Source organism: Papio anubis, chromosome X, assembly GCF_008728515.1.
Source record: "Papio anubis isolate 15944 chromosome X, Panubis1.0, whole genome shotgun sequence".
In the NCBI taxonomy this organism is placed as follows: domain Eukaryota; kingdom Metazoa; phylum Chordata; class Mammalia; order Primates; family Cercopithecidae; genus Papio; species Papio anubis.
Window position 1 is genome coordinate 71,999,371 of NC_044996.1, and position 15,156 is coordinate 72,014,526.

Below are 15,156 nucleotides of genomic sequence, written 5' to 3' on the forward strand. Positions count from 1 at the left end.
GCAATGTTTGGAGACGTTATTGGTTGTTACAACTGAGAGGAGCAGGTGCTTCTGACATCTACTGGATAAAGGCCAGGGATGCTGCTAAATTTCCTAGAATTTATAGGACAGCCCCACAGAGAATTATCTGGCCCCAAATTGAGAAACCTTGGCAAACCGTGTGTGTGTGTGTACATATACATATATGTGTGTTTATATATAAGGACATATAACTTAGCCACCAAGCTGAAATTGTTAAATCTTACAAATTTAAGCTATATTTTATATTAAAATTACCCAGAAATGTATACATATGCACTTATTTTATTTACAATTCTAGGTATATCTAGAATTTATAGCCTGGAAACTACTCAGGGAAGTAAATTTATTCCTGTCATTATCCATAAATAAGGCATTGAATTAAAGCCATGAAGCCAGTGAGAAATGAACAAGATAACTTCAGTTTTGATAAATTAAGAAACCATTCTTGTTTTCTAATAGCAATATTATCAATCCAAAAGTTAACCTCTTTAAATTGTATCATGTGTTTGCACTTTCAAAAAAAAAAATAAATAAATAAAAAGGAACCTTCCATCATTTTTGTAAATGTCCTAAAGAAACACAGAAACAAAGTTTAAAAAGTACATTTGACCTTTTTTCAGAGGTCATTTACCTTTTTTCAGAGGTCATAAAATACATAGAATCTTTAGGAATTGAATTAGAGCCATGAAGCAACTGAGAGATGAACAAGATAGCTTAATTTATTATTTAGCTTTGGTAAATTAAGCAAGCCATTCTTGTTTTCTAATAATGATACAATCAATTCAAAAGCCAGCCCTTTAAACCAATACCTTAGTAATTTAGTCATTACATAATCTGGTTGGTTTTTTAATAATTCACAGCACTTTGTCATATATATGTGCATATACTTCATATTTATTTTTGTTTGTGACATGAAAATGAAAGATTTATGGTATTCATTTTGGTTTTATTTATGAGAGTGCTTTTATTCGTAGTTTTTTAAATGATTTTTTCTTAATTAAAAAGTTTTAAAATAATTTTAGATTTAAAGAAAAGTTGTAAAAATAGTACAGCAAGTCCTTGTATACCTTCTACCAAGCTTTTGCTAATGTTAATGTCTTAAAGAACCATAGTATAATTATCAACATAAGGAAATCAGCATCTCTACAAGATAAATAATTAAACCACAGATCTTATTTGGATTTACCAGTATTTCCATTAACATCCTCTTTCTATTCCAGGATCCTACATTGCATTTAGTTGCCATATCTCCTTAGTCTCCTCCAGTCTGTGACTGCTTCTTCAGTCTTTCCTTGCTTTTCATGAATTTGACACTTGAAAAGTATGCTAGTCTGTTATATCAAATGTCTCTCAGTTCAGGATTGTCTCATGTTTTCTCTTGAGTATATTAAAGTTATGTTTTTGGCAACCACGCCATAGAAATGATGCTATTCCCCTCTCAGTTTATCATTTCAGAATGTAAATTATACTGAAATATTTTATCACTGGTGATGTTAACCTTGGTTAAGTGGTATCTGCCAGGTTTCTCCACAGTAATTTCTCCCCTTATAATCAATGGTTTTTATTAATTTGGTTTTTTTAACATAGAACAAGCGTAGAATAAAGAAATTGTTCCAGTTCCTCAAAAGCATTGTGACTAGTTGGTTAATACTAATCTTATCTCATATGTTTTACAATTTTAACATCTTCTTTGCAGGTAGTTATGTTGGGGAAATAACTTTTTGAATAGCCTTAACCTTAATGCCTCTTTTCAGAGCCGTTATTTAACTTGAAGTTTGCTGCAAAAGAACTTAATAGGAATGCCAAGAAATGTGATGAAGAAGAAAAGGCTGAAAAGGCCAAGATTAAAAGGTAAGTCACTTTTAATGTATTTACTTTTTTAACTCATGAAATGAGCACAATTAATCATGGAGCAATGATTAATTATACACAGTTTATTTCATATGAAGAAAGATTAATACCTTTAGCATTCTAAGCCAAGAATCCATTTAAATAAATTCCTTATTATCCTACATAGTTAATAATGGATTTTTTATTACTGTGTTAAATTGCACACACTATTTGTATGTACAATTATGACCCACAAGGCTAAGTTGCAACTATGCTATGTTACGTACATCTAAAGACTATCCTTTGATTTATAGCTAAAACCACTTACTCTGAAGTATAAAACTTATATCTAAGAAGAGTATTAAACATTTTTTACTAATTTTTGAATTTTTACAGGTTCTAAAGTTTATATCTAAACATTGCATTAATGTTTACTGTGATTTGTGTATTTGCTAGGAGGATTCACAGAACTCAGTGTATAGTTGTACTTATACCTATGATTTATTAGAGTAAACGGATATAAAGCAGGATCAACAAATGGAAAATGTGTATAGGGTGAAGTCTGGAGGATCCATGTCCAAGCTGGCAAGATTCCTCTCCCAATGGAGTCACATGGAACAAGCTTATTTCCTCCAGCTACTTATCATGATACATGTGAAATGTCTACCAGGGAAGTCCCCCTGGGCATAAGAGTTACCATTTTTTATCAGTAGTCAGTCATGGGCACATTCTGCCTAGCACATACCAAAATTCCAGATCCCTAGAAGGAAATCAGGTGTTTGGCATAAATCACCATTATTTGCACAAACAGTTTAGGTACAGTGAGTCACTCATCAATTCTGGGAATCTTCTATAAATCCAAGTTCCTAGATGCCAGCCAAGTGTCAAACTTCAAGTAGGCCTACCTAAGGATAGTAGCATAAGGTATGCTATGCTAATTCTTTTCTGTAAGTGTGTATTCATAGATCTATTTTAGTTTATTACCTTAGATATTCAGATATATAATAGTGTATGTCTAATCCTTAAAATGAGTCAATTGAGTCACTTAGGTTATTTTGTCTATACTCTCAGTTGAGAAAACTTTATGAGAGGAATACTTCTAGAAAAGGATATGGAAGTCTTTAGGCTAAGTCTGCAGAAAAAGTAAACTTAAAGTTGATGTATTAGGATTATCCCTTTCTAAAAACATGGGCCAAATATTGCAAAGAAAGAAACCCCCAAAAGGTTTCTGGTCTAATGTTTTTGTATACTGAGGAGTTTAGAAATTATTAAGGAATGTATCAAATCTCAGACAAGCACAGCAGTATTAAAACATGCAGTTTACTCCATCATATGCAATCCTAATTATTTTTCTATTTTGCAGTTGACTGACAAGGAGTAGTGGTTCCTTAGCATGTGTCTAGTGCATTGCAGTTCTACTCTTGCAACATTTCTTTGCAGTTTACTTTTCCTCTAGTTTTTCAGTCCTCATCCTCCTTTAACTGTTAATTTTTCCAAACTTCCCAACACATGGCCTACAACAATCATTTTTTATTAAAACATATTAAAGTCACTTTTCATTGAAATGTACTCACAAAGGGTTTGACTTCAAAATGTGTAAATCCATGTAACAACATATGTTTTATGTGGATCGAATACAGAAATTCATAAAAATAAAACCATATACATACTAGAAGAGAAAATGAGGGGTGAGTTTTTTTATAGTCTTGGAGGAAGGGCTGCAAAACACAAAACCCAGAAGCCAAAAAAGAAAGACTGATAAATTTGACTGTGTTGAAAAAAATTCTATACATCTAAAAATGTAATTAAAAGAAAAATACCTGGGAATGAATATTTGTAGAAATATTAAAGCTTATCTGTTTAATATGTAAAGAGCTCTTAAACCAATTAATAAGAAAATGGCTAACAATTTATTTTATTTATTTATTTATTTTTTTAAATTTATTTATTATTATTATACTGTAAGTTGTAGGGTACATGTGCATAACGTGCAGGTTTGTTACATATGTATACTTGTGCCTTGTTGGTGTGCTGCACCCATCAACTCGTCATTTACATCAGGTATAACTCCCAATGCAATCCCTCCCCCCTCCCCCCTCCCCATGATAGGCCCCGGTGTGTGATGTTCCCCTTCCCAAGTCCAAGTGATCTCATTGTTCAGTTCCCACCTATGAGTGAGAACATGCGGTGTTTGGTTTTCTGTTCTTGTGATAGTTTGCTAAGAATGATGGTTTCCAGCTGCATCCATGTCCCTACAAAGGACGCAAACTCATCCTTTTTTATGGCTGCATAGTATTCCATGGTGTATATGTGCCACATTTTCTTAATCCAATCTGTCACTGATGGACATTTGGGTTGATTCCAAGTCTTTGCTATTGTGAATAGTGCTGCAATAAACATACGTGTGCATGTGTCTTTATAGCAGCATAATTTATAATCCTTTGGGTATATACCCAGTAATGGGATGGCTGGGTCATATGGTACATCTAGTTCTAGATCCTTGAGGAATCGCCATACTGTTTTCCATAATGGTTGAACTAGTTTACAATCCCACCAACAGTGTAAAAGTGTTCCTATTTCTCCACATCCTCTCCAGCACCTGTTGTTTCCTGACTTTTTAATGATCGCCATTCTAACTGGTGTGAGATGGTATCTCATTGTGGTTTTGATTTGCATTTCTCTGATGGCCAGTGATGATGAGCATTTTTTCATATGTCTGTTGGCTGTATGAATGTCTTCTTTTGAGAAATGTCTGTTCATATCCTTTGCCCACTTTTTGATGGGGTTGTTTGTTTTTTTCTTGTAAATTTGTTTGAGTTCTTTGTAGGTTCTGGATATTAGCCCTTTGTCAGATGAGTAGATTGCAAAAATTTTCTCCCATTCTGTAGGTTGCCTGTTCACTCTGATGGTAGTTTCTTTTGCTGTGCAGAAGCTCTTTAGTTTAATTAGATCCCATTTGTCAATTTTAGCTTTTGCTGCCGTTGCTTTTGGTGTTTTAGACATGAAGTCTTTGCCCATGCCTATGTCCTGAATGGTACTACCTAGGTTTTCCTCTAGGATTTTTATGGTATTAGGTCTAACATTTAAGTCTCTAATCCATCTTGAATTAATTTTCGTATAAGGAGTAAGGAAAGGATCCAGTTTCAGCTTTCTACTTATGGCTAGCCAATTTTCCCAGCACCATTTATTAAATAGGGAATCCTTTCCCCATTTCTTGTTTCTCTCAGGTTTGTCAAAGATCAGATGGCTGTAGATGTGTGGTATTATTTCTGAGGACTCTGTTCTGTTCCATTGGTCTATATCCCTGTTTTGGTACCAGTACCATGCTGTTTTGGTTACTGTAGCCTTGTAGTATAGTTTGAAGTCAGGTAGCGTGATGCCTCCAGCTTGGTTCTTTTGACTTAGGATTGTCTTGGAGATGCGGGCTCTTTTTTGGTTCCATATGAACTTTAAAGCAGTTTTTTCCAATTCTGTGAAGAAACTCATTGGTAGCTTGATGGGGATGGCATTGAATCTATAAATTACCTTGGGCAGTATGGCCATAAGAAAATGGCTAACAATTTATTAAAAATTAGGCAAAGCATATAAAATAAAATGTCTTTTAAACACAAAAGAACTTACCCTTACTCAGTCTTTAAATACATTACTTTTAAAATATAAATTAAGATACAGAGGAGAAGCAAGATAGTGGAATAGAAAGCGTACCAATCATCCCTACTCCCCCACCCCCACAAGGACACCAGTTAACAACTAACATTATGCAGAAAAAATTACCTTCATAGAACCGAAAATCAGGTGAACACTCACAATACCTGTTTTTAAATTCATATTGCTGAAAGAGGCACTGAAGAGATAGAAAAAGCAGTTATGAATCTACGACACTACCCCTTTCCCACCCCTGGTGGCTGCAGCCTGGTACAGAGAGCATCTGTGGGCACTGGGTGAGGGAGAGGACAGCAGTTATAAGGCATTGAACTCAGTGCTGTTCTGTTAAAGCAGAAAGGAATTTCAGACCAAACTCAGCTGATGCCCACCCACACAGGGAGCATTTAAACCATCCCTAGCCAGAGGGAAATTACCAATCCTAGGGGTCTGAACTTGAGTGCCTGCAAATCTCACCACTTAGGGCCAAAGTGCTCTTGGTTTCTAGGTAAACTTGAAAGGCAATCTCGGCCATAAGAATTGCAACTCGGCTGGGCACGGTGGCTCACGCCTGTAATCCCAGCACTTTGGGAGGCCAAGGAGGGTGGATCACGAGGTCAGGAGTTCAAGACCAGCCTGGCCAAGAAGATGAAACCCTGTCTCTACTAAAAATACAAAAAAGTAGTCGGGTGTGGTGGCCGGCACCTGTAATCCCAGCTACTCAGGAGGCTGAGGCAGGAGAATCGCTTGAACTCAGAGGGCAGAGGTTGCAGTGAGCCGAGATCATGCTACTGCACTCCAGCCTAGATGATAGATGATAGAGTAAGACTCCATCTCAAAAAAACAAAAAACAAAAACAAAAACAAAAAAAACCTCTTGGGTGAGTCCTATGGCGAAACTAGGCCCAGAGACAGTAGACTGTGGGGACACACGACACACTGAAACACCACGTGGGGCAGTCAAGGGAGTGTTGGCATCACCCTTCCGTTAATCGCAGGCTGCACAGCTGGTGGCTCCAAAAGAAACACCTTTTGCTGGAGGAGAGGAAGTGGAAGAGTGGGACAGACTTTGTCTTGCATCTTGGATGCCAGCTAAGCCACCACAGGATAGGGCACTGGTCAGAGTCGTGAAACCCCTGTTCCAGGCCCTACCTCTCAGGCCACATTTCTAGACACACTCTAGATCAGGAGGGAACTCACTGTCGGGAAGGAAAGGACCCAGTCCTGCCAGCATTCATCACCTGCCAACTGAATAACTGAATAATAGCCTTGAATAATAGCCTTGAATAACCAGCAGTGATACTCAGGTGCTACATTCAGGGCTTGTTGAGCCTCTGAGACTTGCTGGCTTCACGTACCAACACTGCCATGGGGGTTAGAGCACCAAGTGGGCTCTTGGGGTCCCCTATGTCAGGACTTGACTCTTGGACAGCATTTCTGAACCTGTCCTGGGCCATAGGGGAGGTCACTACCCTGAAGGGTGAGTCCCTGGCCAGGCAGTATTCATCACAGCCTGTCTTAGGAGACCTTAAGCCTTAAGCAAACATCAGTGATAGCCTGACAGTACTCCTCCTGGCCAGGTGTGGCTCTGGCTATGGGGTGAGGCTCCTCTGTCTTTGGAAAGGGGAAGGAAGACTGACAAGGACTGTGTCTTGTGGTTTGAGTGCCAGCTCAGCCACATTACAGTAGAATACCAGGTAGACTTCTAAGGTTTTTGACTGAAGTTCCTGATTCCTGGACAGCACTTTTGAACTCACATGGGGCCTGGAGGACCTTGCCTCACTGAAGGGAAGGATATAGGCCTGGCTGGCTTTTCCAACAGCTGATCGTAGAGCCCCAGGACCTTGAGAAAACATAAGCAGTAGTCAGGGAGTGGTTATAGCAGGACTTGGATAACAACCAAGGCTGTGCTGGCATCAGCTCTGGCCCCATGCAGTCATACTGGTGGTATGACACAGTGTTGCTTGTGTCACTCTGACCCCAGATGTAGGTGGCTCAGAACAGAGAGAGAGAGAAAGAAACTCTGTATGTCTGGAAGAATGTAAGGGAAGAGAACAAAAGTCTCTGCCTGGTAATTCAGAGAATTCTCCTGGATCTTGTTTAAGGCCATCAAGATGGTACCTCTATGAGTCTGCAAGCACCACAGGGTTATGGAGCTTGGGGTGCCTCTTAAAGCAGAAACAGATTAGATCACAACACTCAAGTCTTTTCAAATATCTAGAAAGCATTATCAAGAAGGATGGCTATAGATAAGGCCATACAGTGAAAACTACAATAAATACCATATTCTTCAGTGCCCAGACAGCAAAGAACATCTACAGGCATTAACACCATCCAACAAAACATGACCTCAACAAATGAACTAAATAAGATACCAGGGACCAATCCTGGAGAAACAGAGATATGTGACTTTTCAGACAGATAATTCAAAATAGCTGTGTTGAGGAAATTCAAAGAAATTCAGGATAACACAGGGAATAAATTTAGAATTCTATCAGATAAATTTAAGAGAGATTGAAATAAGTACAAAGAAGCAGAAATTCGAGAGCTTAAAAATACAATTCACATACTGAAAAATGCATCAGAGTTCTTTAATAGCAGAATGGATCTAGTAGAAGAAAGAATCAGTGAGCTTGAAGGCAATCTGTTTGAAAATACACAGTCAAAGGAGACTAAAGGAAAAAAAAGAATGAAAAAATGAAGCATGACTATAGGATCTAGAGAAATTCCCTCAAAAGGGCAAATATCAGAGGTATTGGCCTTAAAGGGGAGGTCAAGAAAGAGATAGGGGTAGAAAGTTCATTGAAAGGGATACTAATAGAGAACTTCACAAACCTAGAGAATAATATCAATATCCAAGTACAAGAAGGTTATAGAACACCAAGCCAATTTCATCAAAAGCAGACTACCTCAAGGCATTTAATAATCAAACTCCTAAAGGTCAAGGATAAAGAAAGGATCCTAAAAGCATCAAGAGAAAAGAAATAAATAACATACAATGGAGCTCCAATACATCTGCCAACAAATCTTTCAGTGGAAACCTTACAGACCCAGAGAGAGTGGAATGACATATTTAAAGTGCTGAAGGATAAAACCTTTTATTCTAGAATAGTGTATTTGGCAAAAATATCCTTCAAACATGAAGGAGAAATAAAGACCTTCCCAGACAAACAAAAGCTGAGGAACTTCTACCAGACCTGTCCTTCAAGAAATGCTAAAGGGAGTACCTCAATCAGAAAGTAAAGGATATTAATGAGCAACAGATAATCATCTGAAGGCACAAAAGTAACTGGTAATAGTAAGTACACAGAAAACCACAAAATAATATAACACTGTAACTGTGGTGTATAAACTACTCTTATCCTAAGTAGAAAGACTTAAAGATTAGCCAATTGAAAATAATAACTACAACAACTTTTCAAGACATAGTACAATAAGATATACATAGAAACAATAGAAAGTTAAAAAGTGAGGGACGAAGTTAAGGTAAAGTTTTTATTAGTTTTCTTTTCACTTGTTTGTTTATGCAAATAGTGTTAAGTTGTTATCAGGTTAACATAATGAGTTACAAGACAGTATTTGCAAGCCTCATGGTAACCTCAAACCAAAAAACACAGTGGATACACAAAAAATGAAAAGCAAAAAACTAAATTGTCACCAGAGAAAAATCATCTTCACTAGAGGATGACAGGAATGAAAGAAGAAAGAGAAGATTACAAAAGAACCAAAAAACAAATAACAAAATTGCAAGAGTAAGTGTTTACTTATCAATGATAACATTGAATGTAAATAGACTAAACCCTCCAATCAAAAGACATAGTTTGGCTGTATGGATGAAAACAAGACCCATTTATTCATCTGTTGCCTACAAAAAACACACTTCACCTATAAAGACACACATAGACTGAAAAAAAAAAAAAAAAAGGAATGGAAAAAGATATTCCATGCCAATGGAAACCAGAAAAGAGCAGGAGTAGCTATAGTTACATAAAACAAAATAGATATCAAGACAAAAACTATAAGAAGAGACAAAGAATGTTACTATATAATGGTAAAAAGGGGTCAATTCATCAAGAAGGTATAACAATTTAAAAAACATATATGCACCCAACACTGGAGCACCCAGATATATAAAGGAAATATTATTAGAGCTAAAGAGATAGACTGGCCCCAACACAATAAAAGCTAGATACTTTAACAGTCCACTTTCAGAATTTGATCAATCTTCCCAGAGGAAAATCAGCAAAGGAACATTATACTTAAATATTCACTATTGACCAAAAGGTTCTAATAGATATTTACTGGACATTTCGTACAAGAACTGCAGAATACACATTCTCTTTCTCAGAACATGATCATTCTTAAGGACAGACCGTATGTTAGGCCACAAAACAAATCTTAAAACGTTAAAAAAAAAAAAAAAAAAAAACAACACTGAAATAATATGAAGCATCTTCTCTGACCACAATGGAATAAAGCATCCTCTTTGACCACAATGGAATAAAACTAGAAATTAATAACAAGGAGTTTTGGAAGTTCTACACCTACATGGAAATGCTCCCAAATGATCAGTAGGTCAACGAAGAGATTAAGAAGGAAATTGAAATATTTATTGAAATAAATGATAATGGAAACATACCAAAACTGGTGGGATACAGCAAAAGCAATACTAAGAGGGAAATGTATAGCTCTAAGTGCCTACAACAAAAAACAGGGAAAACTATATAAACAATTTAACGGTGCCTCTTAAAGAACCAGAAAAGCAAGAGTAAACCAAACAAAAACAGTAGAAGAGAAGAAATAATAAAGGTCAGAGCAGAAAGAAATGCAATTGAAATAAAAAAGGACAAAAGATCAATGAAAAGTTGGTTTTATGAAAAGTTAAACAAAATTGTCAAACGTTTAGCCAGAATAAAAAAAACAGAGAATATCTAAGTAAAATAAGAAATGAAAAAGGAGATATTACAACTGATACTGCAGAAATGCAAACGATCATTAGTTACTACTGTGAGCAACAATATGCCAATAAATGGGAAAAATCTAGAAGAAATGGACAAATTCCTAGATGTATACAGCCTACTAAGATTGAACCAGGAAGAAATCCAAAACCTGAACACACCAATAACAAGTAACAAGATAGAAATCGTAACAAAAATTCTCCCAGTAAAGAAAATCCTGGGACATGATGGCTTCGCTGCTGAATTATACCGAACATTTAAAGAACTAATAATACCAATCCTACTCAAATTATTTGGGAAAACGGAGGTGGAGGGAACACTTTCAAACTCATTCTTTGTGGCCAGTATTACCCTGCTACTAAAACCAGACAAAGACACATCCAAAAACAAAAAAACAAAACAAAAAAGCAAACACACACACACACACAACTACGGGCTGGCATCACTCATGAATATTGATGCAAAAATCCTCAACAAAATACTAGCAAATCAAATTCAACAGTAAATTAGAAACGGCATGCATCATGACTAAGTGGGATTTATCCCTGGGATACAAGAATGGTTCAACAAACACAAATCAACCCATGTGATACATTATATCAACAGAATGTAGGACAAAAATCATATGATGATTTAAATTGATGCTGAAAAAAACTTGATAAAATTCAACATCCATTCATGATAAAAAAAAAAAAACCCTCAAAAAACTGGGTATAGAAGGAACATACCTCAACATCATAAATGCCATATAGGACAGACCCACGGCTAGTATACTTAGTGAGGAAAAAACTGAAAGCCTTTCCTCGATCTGGAACACGACAAGGATTCCTATTTTTACAATTGTTATTCAACATAGTACTGGAAGTCCTAGTTAGAGCAATCAGACAGTAGAAAGATACAAAGGGCATCCAAGTTGGAAAGGAAGAATTCAAATTATCCTTGTTTGCAGGTGATATTGGAAAAATCCAAAAGATTCCACAAGGAAACTGTTAGAACTGATCAGGAAACTCAGTAAAGTTGCAGGATACAAAATCAACATACAAAAATCAGTAGCATTTCTCTGTGCCAACAGTGAACAATGTGAAAAAGAAATTTAAAAGGTAATCCCATTTACAATAGCCACACAGAAAATTAAATACCTAGGAATTAACCAAAGAAGTGAAAGATCTCTATAATGAAAACTATAAAACCTTGATTTAAAAAAATGAAGAGGACCAAAAAACAAAAAACAAAAAACAAAAAAAAAAAAGGAAAAATATTCCATGTTCATGGATTGGAAGAATAAATATTGTTAAAATGTCCATACTACCCAAAACAGTATACAGATTCAGCGTAATCCTGTCAAAATACCAATGACATTCTTTATAGAAATAGAAAAAACAATCTTAATATGTATGGAGAACCACAGAAGATCAAGAATAGTCAAAGCTATGTTAAACAAAAAGAACAATACTGGAAGAATTACATTACCTGACTTCAAATTATATATACTAGAGGTATAGTAACCAAAACAGCAGGATACCAGTATAAAAACAGACACATGGACCAGTGGATCAGAATAGAGAACCCAGAAACAAATCCACACATTTTTGTCAAATTTATTTTCCACAACGGCGCCAAGAATGTACACTAGAGAAAAGACGGTCTCTACATTAAATGGTGCTGGGAAAACTGGATATTCATATCCAGAAGAATGAAACTAGACCATTATCTTTTTCCATATACAAAAAAAATCAAATCAAAATAGATTAAGGACTTAAATCTAAGACCTCAAATTGTGTAACTATTACAATAAAACATTTGGGTAAATCTGGACATTTATCTGGGCAAAAAACTCCTTGAGCAATACTGTACAAGTCCAGGCAACCGAAGCAAAAGTGAACAAATGGGATCACATCAAGTTAAAAAGCTTCTGCATAGCAAAGGAAACAATTCACAAAGTAAAGAGACAACCTCCAGAAAGATAGAAAATATTTGCAAATTACTCATCTGACAAGAGATTAATAACCAGAATATATAAGGAGTTCAAACAACTCTATAGAAAAAAAAATCTAATAATCTGATCACAAGATGGCCAAAAGATTTGAATAGACCTTTCTCCAAAGAAGACATACACATGGCAAACAAAGGTGCTATAAACATCATTGATCATCAGAGAAATGTAAGTCAAAACTACAATGGGAAATCGTCTCAGTTCAGTTAAAATGGTTTGTGTCCAAAAGGCAGGCAAGAACAAATGCGAGGATGTGGAGAAAAGGGAACTCTTGTATACTTTAGATGGGAATATAAGTTAGTACATCCACTATGAAGAACAGTTTGGAAGTTCCTCAAAAAACTAAAAATAGAACTACCATATGATCTAGCAGTCCCACTGTTGAGTATATACCATAAAGAAAGCAAATCAGTATATCGAAGAGAGATGTGCACTCCTATGTTTGTTGCAGCACTGTTTACAACAGCTAAGATTTGGTAGCACCTTAAGTATTCATCATCGGATGAATGGATAAAGAAAATTTACATATACACAATGGAGAACTACTATTCAGCCATAAAAAGAATGAGATCCAGTCATTTGCAACAACATGGATGGAACTGGAGATCATTGCGTTAAGTGAAATAAGTCAGGCACAGAAAGACAAAAATCACATGTTCTCACTTATTTGTGGGATCTAAACATAAAAACAATTGAATTCATGGACATATAGTGTAGTAGGATGGTTACCAGAGGCTGGGAATGGTAATGTGGGGCTGGAACAGATGTGGGAATGCTTAATGGGTACAAAAATAGTTAGAAATCATGAACACAACCTACTACTTGATACCACAATAGAGTGGCTATAGTCAATAATAACCATATGTTTAAAAATAAAAAGTGTAATTGGATTATTTGCAACTCATTGGATAAATATTTGAGGGGATGGATAACCCTTTCTTCATGATGTATTTATTTCATATTGCATGCCTGTATCAAAGCCTCTCATGTACCCCATAAATATGTACACCTACAATGTACCCACTAAAAATAAAAATTATAAAAATTAAGTAAAATATAATTAAAATAGTATTTTTCAGGCTTAGAAATACCAGAAAGTTTGCTAATATGTTTTGTTATCAAAGACATGGGGAAACAGGCACATAATACTTCGATGAGAATGAAAATTATTATAATTTTGGAAGGCAGTTTGGCAATATATCTCCAAAATGTAAATTCATGTACTTTTTGATATAGTAATGCTATTTCTAGGACTTTTTCCTGAAGACATATTTGCATATGTTTGTGGACATGCCAGATTTCATCTGTATAGCATCATTTGCCATAAACAGAAAATAAATAAAAATAAATACAACCTTCTTGCTCATTATATTATGAAACTGTCTTATAATAGAGTACTACAGAGACATTGAAAAGACTGAGATAAGCATGTATATTGAAACAGAATACTGCTAATGAGAAAAGCAAGGTGAACAGTTCTCCATCTATTCAACAATGCCAGTTTCTCTACTCTCTTGCCAGCGTTAGATATTAAAAAACTAGTCTTATGCCAATATGATTGGTAAAATAAGGTATTTCGTTGTTTCAGTTTGTATTTCTTGTGAATAAGTTTGAGCATCTTTTCATGGTTGGGCATTTTTATTTGTGACCTACTTGTTCATAACCTTTGTGTCTTTTTTTGTTCATTTTTTAAAACTAATTTGAGAGTTATAAATTTTATGATCATGAAAACAGTGATCCCTTTAAAAGCAGACACGTAGATCAATGGAACAGAATAAAGAGCCCAGAAATAAATCCACATGGATGGGATTGATCAGGGAGATGAGGGTAAGGAGTGAGGACTACATCAGGTTGAAGAAGCCTATATGGTAAACATCAATATTAAATGGGATTGGGGATGGAAGGTGGGAAAAGAAGAACCAAAAAAGTTCAAAAAGGAACAACCAGAGAAGTAGGAAGCAGAACCAGGAGTAAAAGAGGTATATTGGAAGCCTGGGGAGAAGGGAGATTCAAGGAGAGAATGAATGGTTGGCAGGACAAAATCTAGCAAGTAAGAAGGTTAGAATACAGCCAGTAGAATGACAGGGAAGACCTTAGGAAGAGCAATTTCAGTAGAGTGAAGGAGGCAAAATCCAGGTTACAGCAAGTTGAGGTATGAATGAGAGGTAAGAATGGGAAGATAGATACCCTCATCGCCCTTATTTCTTCCTTGTACTATAGACTCTCATATCTGGCAATCATTTTGCCATCTCTCCTTGGGTATCTAACAGGCATCACAAACCTAGTATTTTCAAAAACTAGAATGCTTGACTTCTACCCCTGTTTACACTAAAGCATAATCATTACTGTTCTGCTGCAGTATTTTCCATTTTAGTCAATGACAACTCTGCACTCATTTGTTTAAGCCAGAAGCCAGGGAGTCATCATTACTTACTCTTTTATCCCACATCCAGTTCATAGCAAGTCTACCTTCAGAATATATCCTGAAGCTGACTAGGTCTCACCACCTCCATTGCTAATGTCCTAAGCCAAATCACATCATTTTTTGTCTGCCCTACTGCCCTGAGCTCTCAGCTGGTCTCTCTGCATCTACCATTGCCCCCTATGGCCAATTATTTCCTCAATAGCCAGAGTGGTCATTTAACAGTAGAGCGTGATCATGTCATTGTGCTGCTTAGAGCCCTTCAGTGTCTTCCCAATGCACCAGAACAAA

General features: G+C 36.0%; 1 long non-coding RNA gene across 1 annotated transcript in view; it reads left to right on the forward strand.

Annotated features, from left to right (window-relative positions):
- Window positions 1-1,637: 1,637 nt before the first annotated feature.
- The window catches only part of LOC103880785, a 30,524-nt gene continuing 17,005 nt past the window's right edge, over window positions 1,638-15,156 (forward strand). The window contains exon 1 of the long non-coding RNA XR_002519644.1: window positions 1,638-1,872. This is a non-coding gene — a long non-coding RNA (uncharacterized LOC103880785). The remainder of the gene's footprint in view (window positions 1,873-15,156) is intronic.